General features: G+C 35.2%; 1 protein-coding gene across 2 annotated transcripts in view; it reads left to right on the top strand.

The window, feature by feature from the left end:
- The window catches only part of Usp12 (ubiquitin specific peptidase 12), a 97,445-nt gene that overhangs the window by 18,450 nt on the left and 60,603 nt on the right, over positions 1-18,392 (top strand). The window lies entirely within an intron of this gene.

The following is an 18,392-nucleotide window of genomic DNA, read 5'->3' as shown; positions in this document are numbered from 1 at the left end:
TAATTGGACATAATACCTTTATTTCACTTATTTATTTTTATGTGGTGCTGAGGATTGAACTCAAGGTCTTGCACATGCGAGGCAAGTGCTCTACCGCTGAGCCCCAATCTCAGCCTTAGGTTTTTATTTAAAAAATAAAAATAAAAATTTAATGTATTAAAATTTAATGTATTATTATATTTGAAGTTATAGATATAAATTTTGCATTTGCAGAATATTTTCATAGTTGTATTCCTGAAATAGGATGATACCTCTGACAGTGACTCTTTTGCCTCCCTCTTAAACTTACAAGAGCCTTGTGATTACATTGGGCCCACCTGGATAATCCAGGATAATCGCCCCAAATCAAGGCCATTTGATTTTAGCAACCTTAATTCCTTTTGTAACCTTAATTCCTGTTTGCCATGTAACATAACATATTCATTAGGGATTAGAAGGTGGACATTTGGGGGTGGTATTATTTTTCTACTATCACAATGTGTGTACCATTTTTAACTAACAAAGAAACAACCTCATATTTGATGTGGAAAATTGATTCCTAATCTGCCTATAATGAATTTTGGGCTGTAGTGAAGGTCCTGGGAGGAAGTTGAGTGGATTTGTGAACATGCAGCTTTTGCACTAAGTGAATGTTAAGAGGTAGTTATCTGTTTTAGTTATAGGAGTGATACAGTGGGAACTTTTACTTCAAGTACTATTAACATACCACCACCAGTTATTACAAGAGAGAAGTAGGGATGCAGTGGAGCAGAATCTTCAGGAAAATTAGCTACTAGTTCTTCTGTAACTTTTATAAATAAGGAAATTCAGACTTTGTAGCATGAGAGGTTATGAAAATGGATAAATGGGTTACACCTATATTGTATGGCTTTTGTTCAACAGAGAATATGTAGAATTTTAAGATTTTAAGATTGGATCAAAACCTTTCATATTTTAGTAATCATAATGGTAGTTTGGTTTCATTAAAATATAATCTGTGAGGTTTAGAGAGGAGACTTTAAATTATGCCTCCTAAGGAAGAAAGGACAGGAAAGGGTACCTGAGCTATGCAAAATAGAAGATATGGAGATTGCTGTGGGACAGGAGAGATTTTATTGACTTAAAATAATACCAGTGGGGCTGGGGATGTGGCTCAAGCGGTAGCGCTTGCCTTGCATGCTTGCGGCCCGGTTTCGATCCTCAGCACCACATACCAACAAAGATGTTGTGTCTGCCGAAAACTAAATAATAAATATTAAAATTCGCTCTCTCTCTCTTTAAAAAAAATAATATCAGAAGAAACCCTTAATTTGAGGAATCTTAAAAAATTTTTGTTTGTAAGTTGTTAAATAACTGTCATAATTAGATTTTGAAATCTCAGTAAACTTGGGAGAAATGAAGCCAGACATTTAGAGACTTTAATTCTTTTCATTTGCTTGTGAGTCTAGAAGAAAATCAACAGAGCAGGCGAGGCTAAGAAAGAAGAGACAAGTGTCTGAACTGTGCTGGGTAAACAAGAATGGTTCTTGTTCCTATGGCTGACTGGGACATGTTGGGGAAATGAGATTTAAATTCACATCCAGCAGACGGCAGTGCCCAAAAAGTGTGGGTATGAGCTTCATGAGGGTGGTCTATGGAATGGAAAGGTTGAACAGTTAATTCTCAAACATTAGCAAGATATGTGGCTCAAGCGGTAGTGCGCTCGCCTGGCATGCGCGCGGCCCGGGTTCGATCCTCAGCACCACATACCAACAAAGATGTTGTGTCCGCCGAGAACTGAAAAATAAATATTAAAAATTCTCTCTCTCCCTCTCTCCTCTCTCACTCTCTCTCTCTCTCTCTCTCTCTCTCCCCCCCCCTCCTCTCTGTAATCTAATGTTTTAATTAGTGGATGGTAGCACACCTTTTTACTGTTAAACGAAGTGAAGGATCCAGTCTTGTCATTCTCATTTTTTTCCTCACTTTTTTTTGGAGGGGAGTTATTGGGGATTGAATTTAGGGGCACTTGACCATTGAGCTACATCCCAAGCCCTATTTTGTATTTTTATTTTAGAGACAGGATCTCACTGAGTTGCTTAGCACCTCGCCTTTGCTGAGGTTGGCTTTGAAATCAGGATCTTCTGCCTCAGCCTCCCGACTGCCATGATTACAGTGGAATTGCATGCGCCACCACATCCGGCCTCCACATTTTTTTTTAATATTTATTTTTTAGCTTTAGGTGGACACAATATCTTTATTTTATTTTTATGTGGTGCTGAGGATTGAACCCAGTGCCTCACGCATGCTAGGTGAGCGTGCTACTATACTTGAGCCACATCCCCAGCCCCTCCACATTTTTTTTTTATTGGTGCACTATAGTTGTACATAATGGTGAGATTTATTGTTATATATTTGTATACGCACACAACATATGATATAATTGGGCCAGTATCATTCCCTAGTACTTTACCTTGTCCTATCCATTTTTGGAATAGTTTATCATTTTTAGATTTACAGAATTTATTATTTGAGACTAGAAAGTATTTTGTTACTTTGTATATAATTGTATGCATGTGTGTATGATATCCATTTTGTGTTAAACAACTGTAAATTTATATCAAAGACTTTAAAGTGAATTTTAACTTTGAACACTATATATTTAAATGTTGAACATCAAAAATACATCAAAAGAGACTAAGTTCAGACATGGTTGTGCAGGCCTGTAATTTTAGCAACTCTGCAGGCTGAGGCAGGAGAATCACAAATTCGAAGCTAGCCTCAGCAACTTAGATCCCGTTTTAAGATGATGCAGCTTAGTGATTAAGTACCCCTGGGTTCAATTCACAGCATCAAAACAAAAATAAAAAAACTGAAACCCAAAGTTGACATATATATTTTTTCTTAAAATTGCTTTCTTGAGATGTAATTAATATATCATACAGTTCACCCAGTTAAAGTACACTTTAATGGTTTTTAGTATATTGATAAGAGTCAATTTTAGAACATTTTTATCATATCAAGAGATACTTTATAACATTTGACTATCATCTCTTCTGCACTCCTTCCTCTTTCCCTTTACTTTCCTGCTCTGGGCAACCACTTACAAACAAGTTTAGATTTTCCCTGTATTTATTTTCTGACTTCTTGCTTTCGTTTAGTGTGTTGTTTCCAAGGTTCATTATGTTGTAACATGTATCAGTACTTCATCACTGTTAATGGACCAATATTTTATCGTCTATATTTACTACATTTTGTTTAATTGTTTGTCCATTAATGAACATTTGGGTTATTTGTACCTTTTAGTTATTGGGAATAATGCTGGCATGAACCTTGGGGTGCAAGATTTTCTGTGAATGGTTTTCTTTCTTTTGGGTATGTACTCAGAATTGCTGGATCATATGGTAACTCTATATTCAATCATTTGAGGATCTGTTTTGTTTTCCAAAGAAACTACACAGTTCCTGTCAGTAGAATATGCATATTCTGTTTTTTTGTACAACCTTATGAGTGTTTATTGTTATCTGACTTTTGATTCTAGCCATCCTCTTTGGTATGAAATAGTATTTTGTGGTTTTAATTTATATTTCCCTAATGATTAATGGTGTTGAACACCCTTTCATGTATTAATTGGTCATTTGTATTATTTTCCATGGAAAAATAATCTATTTATATATTTGCCTCTTTTTAAATTGGGTTGTCTTTTAATTATCTCAGTACTGGGGATTAAACCTGGGGGTTTTACCACTAAACCCACACCCCCAGTTCCTTTTATTTTTATTTTGGTACCAGGGATTGAACTCAGGGGCACTCAACCACTGAGCCACATCCCCAGCCCTGTTTTTTATTTAATTTAGAGTTGCTAAGCTCTCATAAGCATCTCACTGTTGCTGAGGCTGGCTTTGAACTACTGATCCTTCTGTCGCAGCCTCCCAAGCCGCTGGGATTATAGATGTCTTTTTAAATTTTGAGACAGGGTTTCCCTAAGTTGCTCGGGTTGGCCTCAAATTTGAGATCCTCCTGCATCATCTTCTTGTGTTGCTGGGATTATAGGTATGCACCATCATACCATCATGTCTGGTCTCCATTTTCTTTCTTTCTTTCTTCTTTTTTTTTTGGTACCAGGGATTGAACCCAGGGTGCTTAACCACTGAGTCACATCCCCATCCTTTTTTATTTTGAGACAGGGTCTCACTAAGTTGCTTAGGTCCTGGCTAAGTTGTTGAGGCTGGTAGAATTTGCAGTCCTCCTGCTTCAGCCTCCTGAGCTGTTGGAATTCCATTTTCTTTTTTCAGGTGATCTTTTAGGGGGTTGCTGTAAGAATTTACTGTGTACATTTTAACTTATTTGAAACAGATTCATTCAGATACTAGTTTAATTCTAGTAGTATATAAGAACATTATAGGTTTATTCTTTTGCCCTCCTTTTAATGGTATTGTTCTTGAACATATAACATCTGCTGTTATAAACTTAATAATACATTCTTGTGATTAGTACTTCACTATTTTATTTCTGTGCTCACTACAACCCACCTCTTCGTGCTATTATTGGTAAACATCTTACAGATTACTTAATCTTTATCTGAAATGCTTGAGACATAAGAGTTTTGATTTTATTTTTTGAATTTTGAAATATTACTATTTATACAATGAGATATCTTGGAGGCTGAGACCCAAATCCAATATAGAATTCATTTATGTTTCATATACACCTTATGCATACATTCTGAAGTTAATGGTATACAGTATTTTTAGTGTGTTTATGTTTTGCTTGTGAACTCATCATATGGGTCAGGTATAGAATTTCCCACTTGTTCAATCATGTTAGTGCTCAAAGAAGTTTTGGATTTTGGAGCACTTTGGGCTTTGGATATTCAAATTAGGGTTGCACAGTCTGTAACTATTACTACATTTCTGTATGTTATAGTCTCTATTATATGCATCTATATTATACATTTGATTTTTTAAATCAGTGAAGAAAAGAAAGAAAAAAAATGTGGTGTCCTTTATAATTAAACACTTGTTGTTACAGGTGTTCTTTCTTTTGGGGATGGTGGTAACGGGGATTGAACTCAGGGCAATCCATGACTGAGCCACATCCCCAGCCCCATTTTGTAATTTTATTTAGAGACAGGGTCTCACTCAGTTGCTTTAGTACCTTGCTTTTGCTGAGGCTGGATTTGAATTTACAATCCTTCTGCCCTTGCCTCCTGAGCTGCTGGGCCCTGGGATTACAGGTGTGCCAACCATGACCTACAGGTGTTCTTTTTTGTTTCTTTGTTTCATGAGGACTTGTATTATTGAAGTTATTTCTGGCCTGAACAATTTCCTTTAGTATTTCTTGTAAGATGTGTCAGTTATTTTCTTTTGGGGGGGGGGAGTGGTCGGGAGAGTCTTCATTTCACATTTAGATTGAAATCTTTGTCAGAATTAGTAGCCTTGATTAACAGATTTCTTTGAGTACTTTGAATATCTTACTTTGCCTTCCAGCTACCTTGGTTTTTGCTAACAAGTCAGCCTTTTGTCCTATTGGAGTTCCTTTGTAAATGATAGACCTGTTTCCTTCAAGAGTTTCTTTTTGGGCTGAGGATGTGTAGCTCAATGGTGGAGCACATGCTTAACATGAGAGAGGCCCTAAGTTCTGTCCTCAGCATTGCCCTCCTCCCTCACCATTTTTTTTCCTTGTTTGACTTAAATTTTTTATTATCATATGTCTTATTTGTTCTCTGTGTATTTATGACATAATATTCTTAAATTCTGATACTTTTTCAATTGAAAGTTTTTTTATTTTAACGTTTCATTTATAGCATATTAACTTTTTAAGTCATAATGATTAAATTAGTTCAGTTTTTTAAATGTTTCAGCTGAGAATATATTGCTGTAATTAAATATTCAAACCTTTACACAGAAGACATTTTTAGGAAAATTTAAAAAAACAACTAAGATGAAGTGGTAGTATGAATTCCTTTCATGTGTTGGTTGTTGTGCCTTTAGGTGATAAGCACTGCTAGCTCTTTCAAAAGACGGTGGCTATTGAAGTGTCAGGCTGCATGGAGTTTATGTGGTGGCATATTGGTTTCCTAGAGCTTCCTGAAGGTATCATAAACTGGGTGGCTTAGAATAACAGAAATTTATTGTCTTCAATCCTGGGTGCCAGAATTCCAAAACCCAGATGTTGGCTTGGCTATGTTATCTCTGAAGATGCTGGGGAAGGATCTGCTCAGGCCCTTTCCTAGTGTTTCAGAAGCCTCAGACATTCCTTGGCTTTAGATGGTCTGTCATCTTCTGCCTTATGTCTTGGCTTCCTTTGTGTGTTTGTGTCCAAATTTCCTAGTTTTCAACCAGTTCTATTGGATTGGGATTCGCTCTTTTGACCTCATTTTAACTTGTTTATATCTATGAAGATTCTGAAACGGATACATTGTGAAGTTTTGTGGGTGAGGACCTCAATGTATTTTTTCCCAGTGCCAGGTGCACAGTTCCGCCTGTAATAGATGGGTTAAAGTAATATTGCCATCGTTAGTCCTTTTAGAAATGGGGTAGGGAACTAAGGAACTTTACCTTTTCAAGGGGAGTAGCAATTGGTTTATTTAGGTATCTTTTCATTTTTATGCTACTGACTGTTAAACCCAGGGCCTTGCACATGGTAAGCAAGTGTTTTCCTACTGAGTTACATCCTCAGCCCTTTTTTATTGTACCTAGAGACAGGTATGGCTGAGTTGCTCAGGCTGACTTTGAACTTGTGATTCTCTTGCCTCAGTCTCTTGAGTAGCTGAGATTACTGACACACACTACTGTGCCCATCTTAGGTAACTTTTAAACTAAATCATTTAAATATCTCTCAACCCGCTTAACAAATTTAAATTTTGCATTGGAATTTAGCAGTGGTGGAATTTACACTTAATTTTGCATTAATCTTACAATGACTGTCATTTTCTGGAAGTGGATGTAGTTAACTGGTTGATTTTTCTCCTTCTCATTCCTTTCCCTACCTTTCCTGTAGCCTTTTTCCAGTGTGATACTTTCTTCTAGTTACATGGATACTTTTAAAGAAATTGTAGTGTTTTACTATTATCAAAGGAATGCATATTTATGATAGAAATGTGTGAAGAAGACTGTATTTAATCAGTCACTTTTAACCTTTATGTATATTCTTTTTAGCTTTTCCATACATGGCAAACCTAATTTTTAGAACAAAATTTGGGTCATTATATATTCTTTTAACATTATATATTCTTTTTACCATTTTTAAAATTATCTATAGGTAATTTAAATAAATTGTAATTGGTATTACTTTCAAAATCAGACACTTTTTGTGGATTCTGTAATTGCTTAGGACCTAAGACATTTTTTTTCATTGTTTCTCATTTTGTTAATTGATAACAAAAATATAGCGTTTTAGAATTAGAGTTTTGTTGTAAAGGGACCTTGGGACAACTAGCCCTCAGTGACAAATAAGTGTTGTAGGAGAACTAAATCTGAGGTCCTATTTCAGAGTGATGAGCAGATTCTGAATGAACTCTTTTAGCATAGTAATTTAGATTGAAGTTACGTGGGAGCTGGTTTATGTTTAAGTTATTATTAATTTGTCTTTCCTTTTGAAAAGCTACCAAACCAGAATAACAAGCTTTGGAAAAAAATGGTTATGCAGGAAGCCATTAGCTAACAGGCTGACTTCCAAAGATTGTTGTTTTGAGCTTATTACTCATTTTCCATAGAAACAATATCTAAATTTAGCTCCTTTGTCAAATGGACAAAGTACATTTTATCACTATTATTCCCTTTCTTCAACATTTTTATGGGGGGAAATTGACTCTTAGGGGCTTCCCTTGCCATAAGGAGAAAATGTGGCCGAGAATTTCATGTCTTTTGCCACATGTCCTTCAAGAGGGAAGTTCACTAGGAAAGACATACTTTGGTAGTTATTTGAGGAGAAAGAAGGGAGGGAAGTGTAGTGAAGAGTGCAAGGTCTGTGTTTGACACACAGTTTCAAGACCTGTGTTCAAATTTCCCTCTGCCATTTGTTAGTTATCATTGTGTGCAAATTATCTTAACCTCTTTGACTTTATTTCATGTATAAAAGGGGTCAAAAATAAAATTGCTAACAGTGGAGTAGTACTTGCTGTGTGCTTGATATTGTTCTAAGCCATTACATGTATTATCTAATTTTATCCCCAGAACAACCTTATGAGGTTAACACAAATAACTTAAGAAAACTGAGGCACAAAAAGGAATTTCCCTAAGGTCACACGATGATTAAGCTGATTAAGCTCGTAGAGCTGGGATTTGAATCCCTATGGTCTGGATCTAGAGTGTTCACATATAACAGTCATACTCTGCTGATTGTCCAAAAATATGCTTTAAGAGTTATTGGGATGAATAAATGAATGCTCTATGAAGGCAAGGGCTCAGTTTAGTAAATGTCAGTTTCCTTCTTTAGCTCTTTAATTCTCTGCTAGGAACCCTGTATTTTCATGCCTACTACATACCTATTATTACAAACTGTGAATTCCCCATATTAGCAGAAGGTTTAACAACATCTTAACCTTTCTTGATTTGACTACTACATACTACCATCTTTGTAAAGATGAAAATCCTGGGTGAAAATTTAGGGCAGTTTTGGAGAAGGGAGGACATGGGAGTGTATGGTAGCAGTATCACTTTATGCCAGAGACTTTTATCTGGGGACTGAGTGCCTTTTCTGTATTTTTGAATTGTATTTACTTATCTCTTTTTCTTCTGTTCCAATGAAACATTTTAACCTTTAGATTAAAAGATATTTGAAGAGGGAATTGAATACTAAGGAATGAATTGGTGGGTAGTCCCTAGATGAGTCATCTGAAAGTAAGGGCATATTTCTATATAGCAATTCCATTTTCTTAGTCAAAGAAAGTAATTTACTAATATCATTTAGTATTCGGACCATATTCCAGTTGCCCCAGTTGTTGTGGGAAAAAAAGAAAAAGTCTTCTGTGGTGTTTTTCCTTTGAACCACAGCCCAGTCAAGGTGCATGCTTTTCTTCTGGTTGTGATGTCTCTTTTTTAATATAGAGCAGCCTCTTAAGTTTTCTCCACAACAGTGACTTTTTGAACAGATGGACTGGTTATCTTGGAATAACCCTATCTGAACTTGTCTGAATGCTTTCTTATGGTGTCTTCTACTTTGTTTCTTTATCCTTCTATATGTTGTAAAAGAAATTAGGTCTAAAGGCTTGATTAGGCTGAGGTTAAATAATTGTCTGAGAATACTTGTCAAGTGATTCTGTGAATTTCAGATTGTGGAACATAATGACACTTGTATCACTATGTGGTGCTGAGTTTGCTAACCCAATTAAAGTGGAACCAACCAGATACTTTCACTGTAAGTTAAATACTTTGCAGTTGCCAAGAATTCTGAGAGATTTGTCAGTTTGTTGATATCTTGTTCCTCAGTGCACCTGTTGATGACTAGGGCATTTTTTTAAGTTCTTTCATTTGGTCTTGCAAAATGGTATATTTCTTACTCTGTTATTTGTTCCATATTCATTAGTAGACATTATTCCATAAAGAACTTTGTCTTGTTAATTGGGATTTAACCTTAAATATTTCATTCTCTAATTACTAGTTTTTGGAACAAGGAATTGGGATTGATACTCCCTACCATTGGAGTGAATGATTTCCCCCTTTATTGTTGTTCTACTCTTCTCTGTTTTGAATGTTCCAGATTTTTTTTTTTTTTTTTTGTACTGGGGATTGAACCCAGCATGACTTTACCACTGTGCTACATCCCCAGCCTCTATTATTTATTTTGAGACAGGGTCTCGGTTTCTGAGGTTGGCCTTGAATTTAATATCTCCTGCCTCAGTTTCCTGAGTCACTGGGATTACTGGTGTGCACTACCATTCCTGGCTGGATTATTATTTTTTAAGTGTTATAATCCACTATAGTTGGTTTGATAATTAATTTCAATCATGTTACAATCTTTTTTTTTTTTTTTGGTAGTACTAAGGATTGAATTCAGGTGCTCTATCACTGAGCCACTTCCCCAGCCTTTAAAAAAAATCCTTTTTATTGTGAGATAGGTCCAGTATGGCTTCGAACTGAGATCCTCTTGCACCAGCCTTCCAGGATTATAGGCATGTGGCACCACATCTGGCCATGATCATTCTTTGTATATGCTCAAGTTATTCCAGGTTTTGTGAGTGGAAGCCCCTCCAAGTTGGCTACTATGATTTTGTTAATTTTTTAAAAAAATATATTTTCAGTTGTTGATGGACCGTTATTTTATTTATTCATTTATAGATGGTGCTGAGAATCGAACCCAGTGCTTCACAGGTGCTAGGCAAGTGCTCTACCACTCTGCCACAATTTTGTTAATTTAATTTTGATTTTTAGAAAAATTGGAAGGATAATAAAAAGAAATCCCCAAATATCCTTGGCCCGAATCCATTGGTTGTTTACATTTTGCTTTGAAAATGTATGTTTGATTTTATTTGAACCATTTGAGAGTAAGTTGGATAACTATGTCACCTTATCTTGAATTCAAGCCCCGTCACTAAAGAAGAAGAAGAAAAAAAACCTCCTAAATTCTTTACCGTGTATTTTCAAGCAACATGGATATTTTCTTTCATAAACAGTATTATTTAAAAAATCAATACCATTATCTAATCCATAGTCCATTTCTAAATTTAGTCAGTTTCCCCAGTAATATCCAAAATCAAACGAAAGATTATTATGCAGTGTATTTGACACATTTTTAGTGTCCTTTTGTAACCATTTTTGAGCTGTTCTTGTCTTTGTCAACTGATCTTTCTAGAGGTGTTCAAGGCAGTTATTTTGCAAACTGTTACTCAAGTTAGGTGTGGCTGATGTTTCCTCATGATTAGAGTCAGGTTATGCCTAGTTTTTCTTTTTAAAGCAGTGATACATTTTACTTGAATTTTGGAGGGGATACTTCTGAGTCTGATTGACATACTGTTCTTTATTAAATTTCATTTATTAGTTTTAGGAGTTTCTATGTCTCAGTTGATATATTACTGAAAGAAAAACTTATTCCTTTATTTGTGCATGTATTTATTTATGTCAACATTGACTTATATTTTGTTCAGTGGATTATGACCCATTATTGTTATTAATTTTGATGTTCAAATTATTCTTAGTCAGTAGACTTCAAGTTGGTTCCTGTCCCTTTGCTAGGCACTTGTCATTCTTTGAGTACTTCCTCACTTCTTGTTCTGGATGTGCCCATTTCTATTGGGATATCATGGTTAATAGGCTGTTTTAGTGGACATAACAAGGAACTTTTTCTTTTCCTTTGAAGTGAGTTCACCACCATAGTTGCAAATTGAATTAATGTTAGAGGTTTTTTTCCTTTTTTTCTTCTTTGAACATTAACTTCTATCTTTTAAATTGGACTAGCTACAGAAAGCTTTAGAGAAATTTTCGTGTGTCATTAATGAAGTTAGTGATACTGTGTAGTTTTAGTTTGTTTTGGCTGGATACGCTGTCAGCCTGCTTGGATATAATTGTGAATAATGATCTCAAGAGCAGATGAATATTTGCAGTTTGAAAATTTGAATTTCAAGTTAAAAATCTTGGATTTAGTATATCTAGATATTGCTTTATTTACATGTGAAGAAGGACTAACAATCAAATTTATTGGGATTCAAAGTGTTACAGAAAAGACTTCAATCTCTAAATAAAATACAAAATAGGGCTGGGGGATATGGCTCAGTGGTTGAGTGCTTTGAGTTCAATCCCCCCCCCCCAAAAAAAAAGATAAGACTTCAGTTTTTTGTTATCTATAAAATTTGGCTGTTACCTGAAAAGATTACTTTGAGGATAGAATTATTTAATTTTAAGATCATGTGTGTAAAGTTCTCAATATAGTCCTTGGCCCATCATAGGTTCTTAATAAATGGTACTTATTCTGTTAAAAATGAATATTGTGCTTATAATCATAATAAGTATGAAAATATTGTTTGAATAATAAAATATCATATTCTAAAACTTGACTTCCTTTGTGTTTTCATAACTATACTGATTTGAAAATGAAGATTTTACATAAGTAATCCTCATGAGTTTTCTGAATAAGTAAATGTGTGTGACAACAGAACATTATCAGCCCTCCTCAAGCTTTCCCCATCACTATGCACCATCTTCTGTAACAGGTCAGTGTGTGCATTATTTTTATTTTTTCTCTATTATGTCCTATCCAAAATGTAAAAGAATCCGTTTTCAAGATGAGAATTGCATTAGATAAGAAACTTGAAATGGGTTTTGTAAATAGCTTATTATGTTATATAGTGATTTTTAATGTAAGTATTCCAGTCATGTATTTTGTAGATAGGGAATATGCTTAATTTGCATTGTATCTATTACAGAGTAACCACTTGGACCTTTTTTGATGAGCAAGAATATCTTTTCATTATCATCTGTTCTTTAGTTATGAACAACAAAGATGGAATTATAGTTTCCTTGCCTTTTTTCCCCCCTTTAAGGATAAGTCATAACTGTCCTTAGCACATATAAGCCATGTAAGAAAATTTTTTAAAAATTCACATATGTGAATCAGTCTAGGCAAGAACATTTAACACTTGTATGTGACTTCACCTGCACATTTATTTATATTCCCCCTCTGTGAAAGAGCTTTGGGTGCGACTTGCATGCATGAAATTTCTGTAGAACTCTTTCTAAAGAAATGTCAAGTATTACAAATTGATTAGTAACTATTTATAGAAGCAGTTTTATATAAGTATGTAGCATAAGTTGTAGGAAACTTACAATAGTCGCAGGCATATTAGAGTATGTTGGCATTATAGAAAGAAATCACTCCTTTTAGACGTAAGGTAAGCTGTGACTATGTAGAGAGCTTATAAGTGGTTCTGCATCTTAGGTATTGTGTCTTGATTTGTATGTTGAACTTCTTGCCCAAAGAAACCATAAATCTAGGAAAAGTGCAACAAAATGTTTCTGAAATGTTTATAGGTTATGAAGTGGATGCCATAGGAATAAACTGAAAATAACTGGATAAAGTTGCCTAGAAAGATAATGGTTAATATATAGGATATGATTATAAGACTGAGTGGTCATGTGATTTATTGTCTAAAATGGGGCACTTTGGGAATGCAAAGCCATGCTTTGAGTTATGTCATGGCAATTGGTGCATACTGTTCAGGCAAATTGGAATATCTGGTTACCGTGTTAGTGGGTAGACATGAATTTCTCTGTCATATCCTAGAGCTCTAGAGTTAATATGTCTTTAAAATTTAAGCAAAGGAAGTAATAGTAGCATAACACTACACAAATTATGGCAAATGTGAATCTTCTTACCAGAAAACATGTGTTTATAAGTAAATGGATTATTGTCTTATTATTGTATGCTTTATATTATCACAGATTTAGGGACTTAAGCCAAGTCACACTTATAATATTCCCCCTCCAATATTGGGGATTTGATCTCAGGGGCATTTTACCACTGAGATATACCCCCAACCCTTTTTTATTTTTAAGACAGGGGTCTCACTAAGTTGCTGAGGCTAGCCTTAAACTTTAATCCTCTTGCCTCAGAGTTGCAAGTTGCTGGGATTACAAGTTTATGCCACCTTGCACTGCACACTTTCCAATCATAATGTAACTATTAAAATTAATTCTTTAATTTAAAACAAAATTTTGAAATGAATCTGAAATAGATAATTGATATTTAGATTTCTTTTGTAATATTTTGGACAGTATTGGAAATTGTTTCATGAAGTAGTATCAAAATGAAACCAGCTTTGCTATGGGGTGAGTTTCTGATGAGATTGGTTTAGCATCTGGTACTCCTTCTGTAAGTGTAGCTTAGAGATATTTGTTAAAAAAAATTAACTTATTTATATGACTTAGACAATATGAAGTGATATTTTGCTTGTTAAATGATCATATTTTATAAGAATTTTATAAAATTATTTATATTTTATAAGAAGTATGTTAAAAAGCAATCTTAGGCATTTTATGTAATTATACGTAAGCCATTCTAGGGCAACCTAAGCAGGTACACACGCCATCTTGTAAAATTAATTCCATGGAAACAACAGAAAATGTGATGTGGGAGAGTGGTGAGGATGGTGTAACAGAGCTAGAGATGAATGATGCTATCAACAGGTCAGATATTTTTGAGAACTTCTCAAGGGACTGAGAATAGTAGATAGGATTAAGAAGACAGGTGAGAGTAGAAAAAGTTACAGCAGGAAAGAAAACCAGTAAGCCTCACAGTTGACCCTAGTCTTCTCATGAGCATTAATGGGAGCCTAAATTTGGTTTTTGACTAAACCTATAGATACAGCATAGACAATTTCACATGTAAATGTTATAATTCCTGAATATATAAAGAAGTAATTCGGAGGTGGAGTTTTAGGACTAGTAGAAGAAAAGGTGAATGTTGTCATTTCCTTTGTTTCACACAAGAGATTTCTTAATACTGTGCCCAGTAATACCTAATAAAATTTTCGAGGTGGCCTGGAAAGGAGAGTAGGAAGTGTACGCACCGAGTTTCTCACCTTACAAAGCTGTTGACTGAGTTATGTAATCTGCTAAAAGTTATTATAATAATTATAGTAAAACCATTAACCAGGTTGTCTCAGGGGAAAAGGACCTTTAAAGGAAGGAGTGATGAATAGTATTTTGATTTTTAAACTTTATACCCTCTATGATTTGAATTATTTTTAGATTGTTAGATTGCAGTATTTATATAAATAAGGTCTTGTTCTAGTACTTATAACAACTGTTGACAGGGAGCTAATTTCAGACTTTTACATGGGTTAAAGATAGAATCTTTTTTATTTTTTATTTTATTGGTTCTTTTTAGTTATATATGACAGTTGAATCCATTTTTTATATAATTATAAAACATGGACATGTCTTATTCTAATTAGCACCTACTCTTGTGGATGTACATGATGGTGGAATTCACTGTTGAATTCATATATGTACATAGGAAAATTATTTTAGAATCATTCCTTTTCCTGTCCCCCTTCCCTGCCCTTCATTCTCCTTTGTCTAATTTTCTGAATTTCTTAGAATCTTTGCTTTATACCTACACAGCACAGTTCAACAAGATACTTTACTATCTTCTGGAATTTTCCCTTGTGTTGTGCAGTTTTGTTAAAATGATCACTTAGAAAATTTTAAATGACTAATATTCCTAGTAATACCTTTACATAGTGTCTTAGATTTTATAGTACTTTCACATTCATCATGTGATTTCCATAACAACAGGGTGAGGTAGGCAATTTAGTTGTTTTCCTAGATTACAAAGTGAAGAAACTTAAGACTGATGTACTTAAATGATGTACTTTGATGCCCAAAGTAAGTGATTTGTGAATTGGTGATAGTTTGGACACATACTCCTGTTTCAGGCTCAGCCACTTGTTCCATAATGATTCTATTCCTGCTCCAGGCTTTTCCTGACCTGAAACAGCTGCAATCTGTCTTACTAGTTTTTTTTTTTTTTTTTTAACTTCGACTTGAATTCAAATTCCAGAATGTAGGAAGAAATCAGTGTCCCGTTTTAAAAATGAATTTTACCACAGATGTTACTTCAATCTGAAAATGCCTCACAGAGACATTGGATATCACTCGGCTATGTTATTTTCATAGGTTGGCTAATACTTATTCCTTACCGTGGAGAACTGATCTTTTCTCATTATGTAGGTGCCTTCTGGAATTTTCCTGATATGCTTGTTTTGAATTGTCATGGTTTGCTGAAGCAAAGCAGTAAAATTCAAATATTGGTTCCAGTGATTAATCTTTTAGCTTGTGGTGTGGTAGCAAGACTTGACCTCATCTGAACCTTGCACATGTGGTGTTCACCCAGGAAATTTTGGGTTTTAACACGTGAGTTGCTTTCCAGAAGAACAGTTGATGAGGAAGTATGTTCAGCTCTTGTGTTGGGAGCCCAGTGTAATACCCTTTATCACGTTTTTTGTTTCTTGGGGTTTTTTGGTGGTGAAATATGTGAAATAAGTTTGCCAGTTAACCAGTACAATTTATCAGGTTATCTATTTCTAAAATGCTTTTCATTATCCTAAAAGGATATTCAGTAGTATCTCCTTATTCTTCCCTCCCTGGAATTCTGGTAACCTCTAAGCTCTTTATTGACATTTCCTGTATGTTCATGTGGCATTCTCCTGATTTCCTTCAGAGGTACTTTTCATTAGATCTCCCCCCCCCCCCCTTAAAAACACTATATTTTGCTGTTTCTTTATATGTTTTGTGATTTGGGCGGATGTGGGTGTGTGGGGTGGATGGATAAGAACTGGGCAGTTTGGATATTACAGTGTGGTAACTCTGGAAGTCAGACTGTCTTCCTACTCAGTTATTGCTTTTGAGGGTTGAAGTTCCCTGTTTGTATAATGACTTTTTCAAACTAATTTGCAAAGTTTGAATTCCTTGTTTTGGGTGGTCAGTGAAGTTTCTGTTTTAATATTCCTGATTATCTTCTGACCTGATGAAGATTTACTTAAATGCCTGTCCCCCAACCTCCCTAAAAGAAAGACAAACAAGAAGTTGTTGCAGCGCAGGATGTTAGAAACTTAGGCAGGCATCTATGCTGTTCTTCCAGGCCACTGCCAGACAACAAAGTACAAAACCCTAGATATTGGAGGGCAAGGTCCTCGCCGATTTCCTTGGCACTAGGCAGCCAGCCACTCAAGGGGGTAGTCCTGTCCCCACCTCCGTAGGGTGGTGGCACTGAGGAGTAGGGGTGGTAACAGATTTGTATAGATGCTCTCTTACCTTTCCCTCCTTCAGCACCCTTCTGGGTGTTTGGTGTCTACTTCAGTTCCCGAGTTCAGAACAGCTGATTTTGATGATGTTTTCAGCTTAATGGTTTTGGTGTAGGAACTGACCTTTGGAGCTTCCTATTCTGTTTTCTGTGATGTCACTTCAGCCTTGAATTATTTGGATGTGACTACACTTGGTGGCAACTGCAGTCAGTTTTTTTCTCTTTCCCCACCATTGTTTGAAATGGTGGTGGTGGTGTGTTTGTTCTTCAAGGAACTGAAACTACATTGTTGTGGGAAGTCCCTCATAGGACTTGCCTAGCACCCTTCACAAAAATGATGCACAGCTTTAGAGTGACACTCAGTTTCTGGGATGTTGACCATGTAGTTGCTCAAAATCATCTTTACTTGTGCAGAACTTAAGTTGGTTTCCATTCTTTCCGTTGTATAGCTGGAAAAATGGTTAAGAGTTAACCAAATTTTATAGGTCAAGGAAATTGAGACCTGGCAAACAGAAGTGGTAGTGATGATTCTTTTTTTCTTTCTGCTTTACTCTGGTTTACTATATTAAAAAAAAAAAAGCCAAAAGTAACTATTTTTTAAAAATTGTGATAAGAATTAAGAACTCTTTCTGAGACAGCATTGTGATACATTATGTATTTGAAGCATGTGGAATATTTTTATTATTTGACAAAACAGTATATAAGTTTAATGATAATTTCACTTTAATTAGATTGGCCTGGAATTAGCTTCTGGAATCTGGGGTATGAATTTGGCAATCTAAGCCAGTCAGTAATTTACTTTGCCACTTTTGATTTCACTTAAACTTAATAATAATACTTTGTATAGTTATTTTCTTTCCAGCAGTGGGAGGTATTTTATGAATACATTATAGGAGTTGGGAAAAGTAGAAATGTTCATGTTTTCTTAAGTGGAACAGAATTAAGCACAGGTTTTCTGACCGAGCATCCTCAGTCAGGTCAGTAACCCAGACAGGTTTCTAGTGGGTATGCCTGATAGCCATCCAGGATTCTTGTTTTCTATGATGTGGAAGCATTATTTGGTCAAACTGTCAAATATGATTATAAAGGTTAAAATGATGGCTGGGGTTGTGGCTCAGCGGTGGAGTGCTCACCTCGCACCACATAAAAAAATGAATAAATAGAAAAATGAGGGTATTGTGTCCAACTACCACTAAAAAATAAATACAAAAAAATGCTGAAATACTACTTGTAACTTGTTCATCTCTGTTGAGTAGGTAGAGTGCTTGCCTAGCATGTGCAAAGCCCCTGGGTTCAGTCCCCAGTATTGCAAAAATCTTGTCCATTCTCTGCCCTAGGTAAAGTACCAGTAATACATTTCAGGTACTAGCTATCTATAAGAGTATTATATTTTTGGAGAATGGTTTTGGTATTGATAGAAGAACAGGATTTGTAAATTTCATTGTGCACACTGAAATTGTTAAGTGTGTCGTTATGCTAAGTTTGGTCATAGTTGAGAATTTTCTGTTATTTTAAGCCAGATATGAAGGGTTGGCAGAGTAATTTTTAGTAAGCCTGATATTATTAGTACTTACTGACAAGGGTAAAGGAAAAATCTCCTTTAGGTAGCTCATTGTCTCATTGAGGATATTTACAGGTCAAAACATGATTTTTTTGGGGGGGGGGCGTGGGAGCACCCAGTTAGTGTTTTTTTGTTG

The sequence above is a fragment of the Urocitellus parryii genome, chromosome 2 (genome assembly GCF_045843805.1).
Source record: "Urocitellus parryii isolate mUroPar1 chromosome 2, mUroPar1.hap1, whole genome shotgun sequence".
In the NCBI taxonomy this organism is placed as follows: Eukaryota; Metazoa; Chordata; class Mammalia; order Rodentia; family Sciuridae; genus Urocitellus; species Urocitellus parryii.
This window is presented reverse-complemented; position numbering and strand designations above follow the sequence as displayed.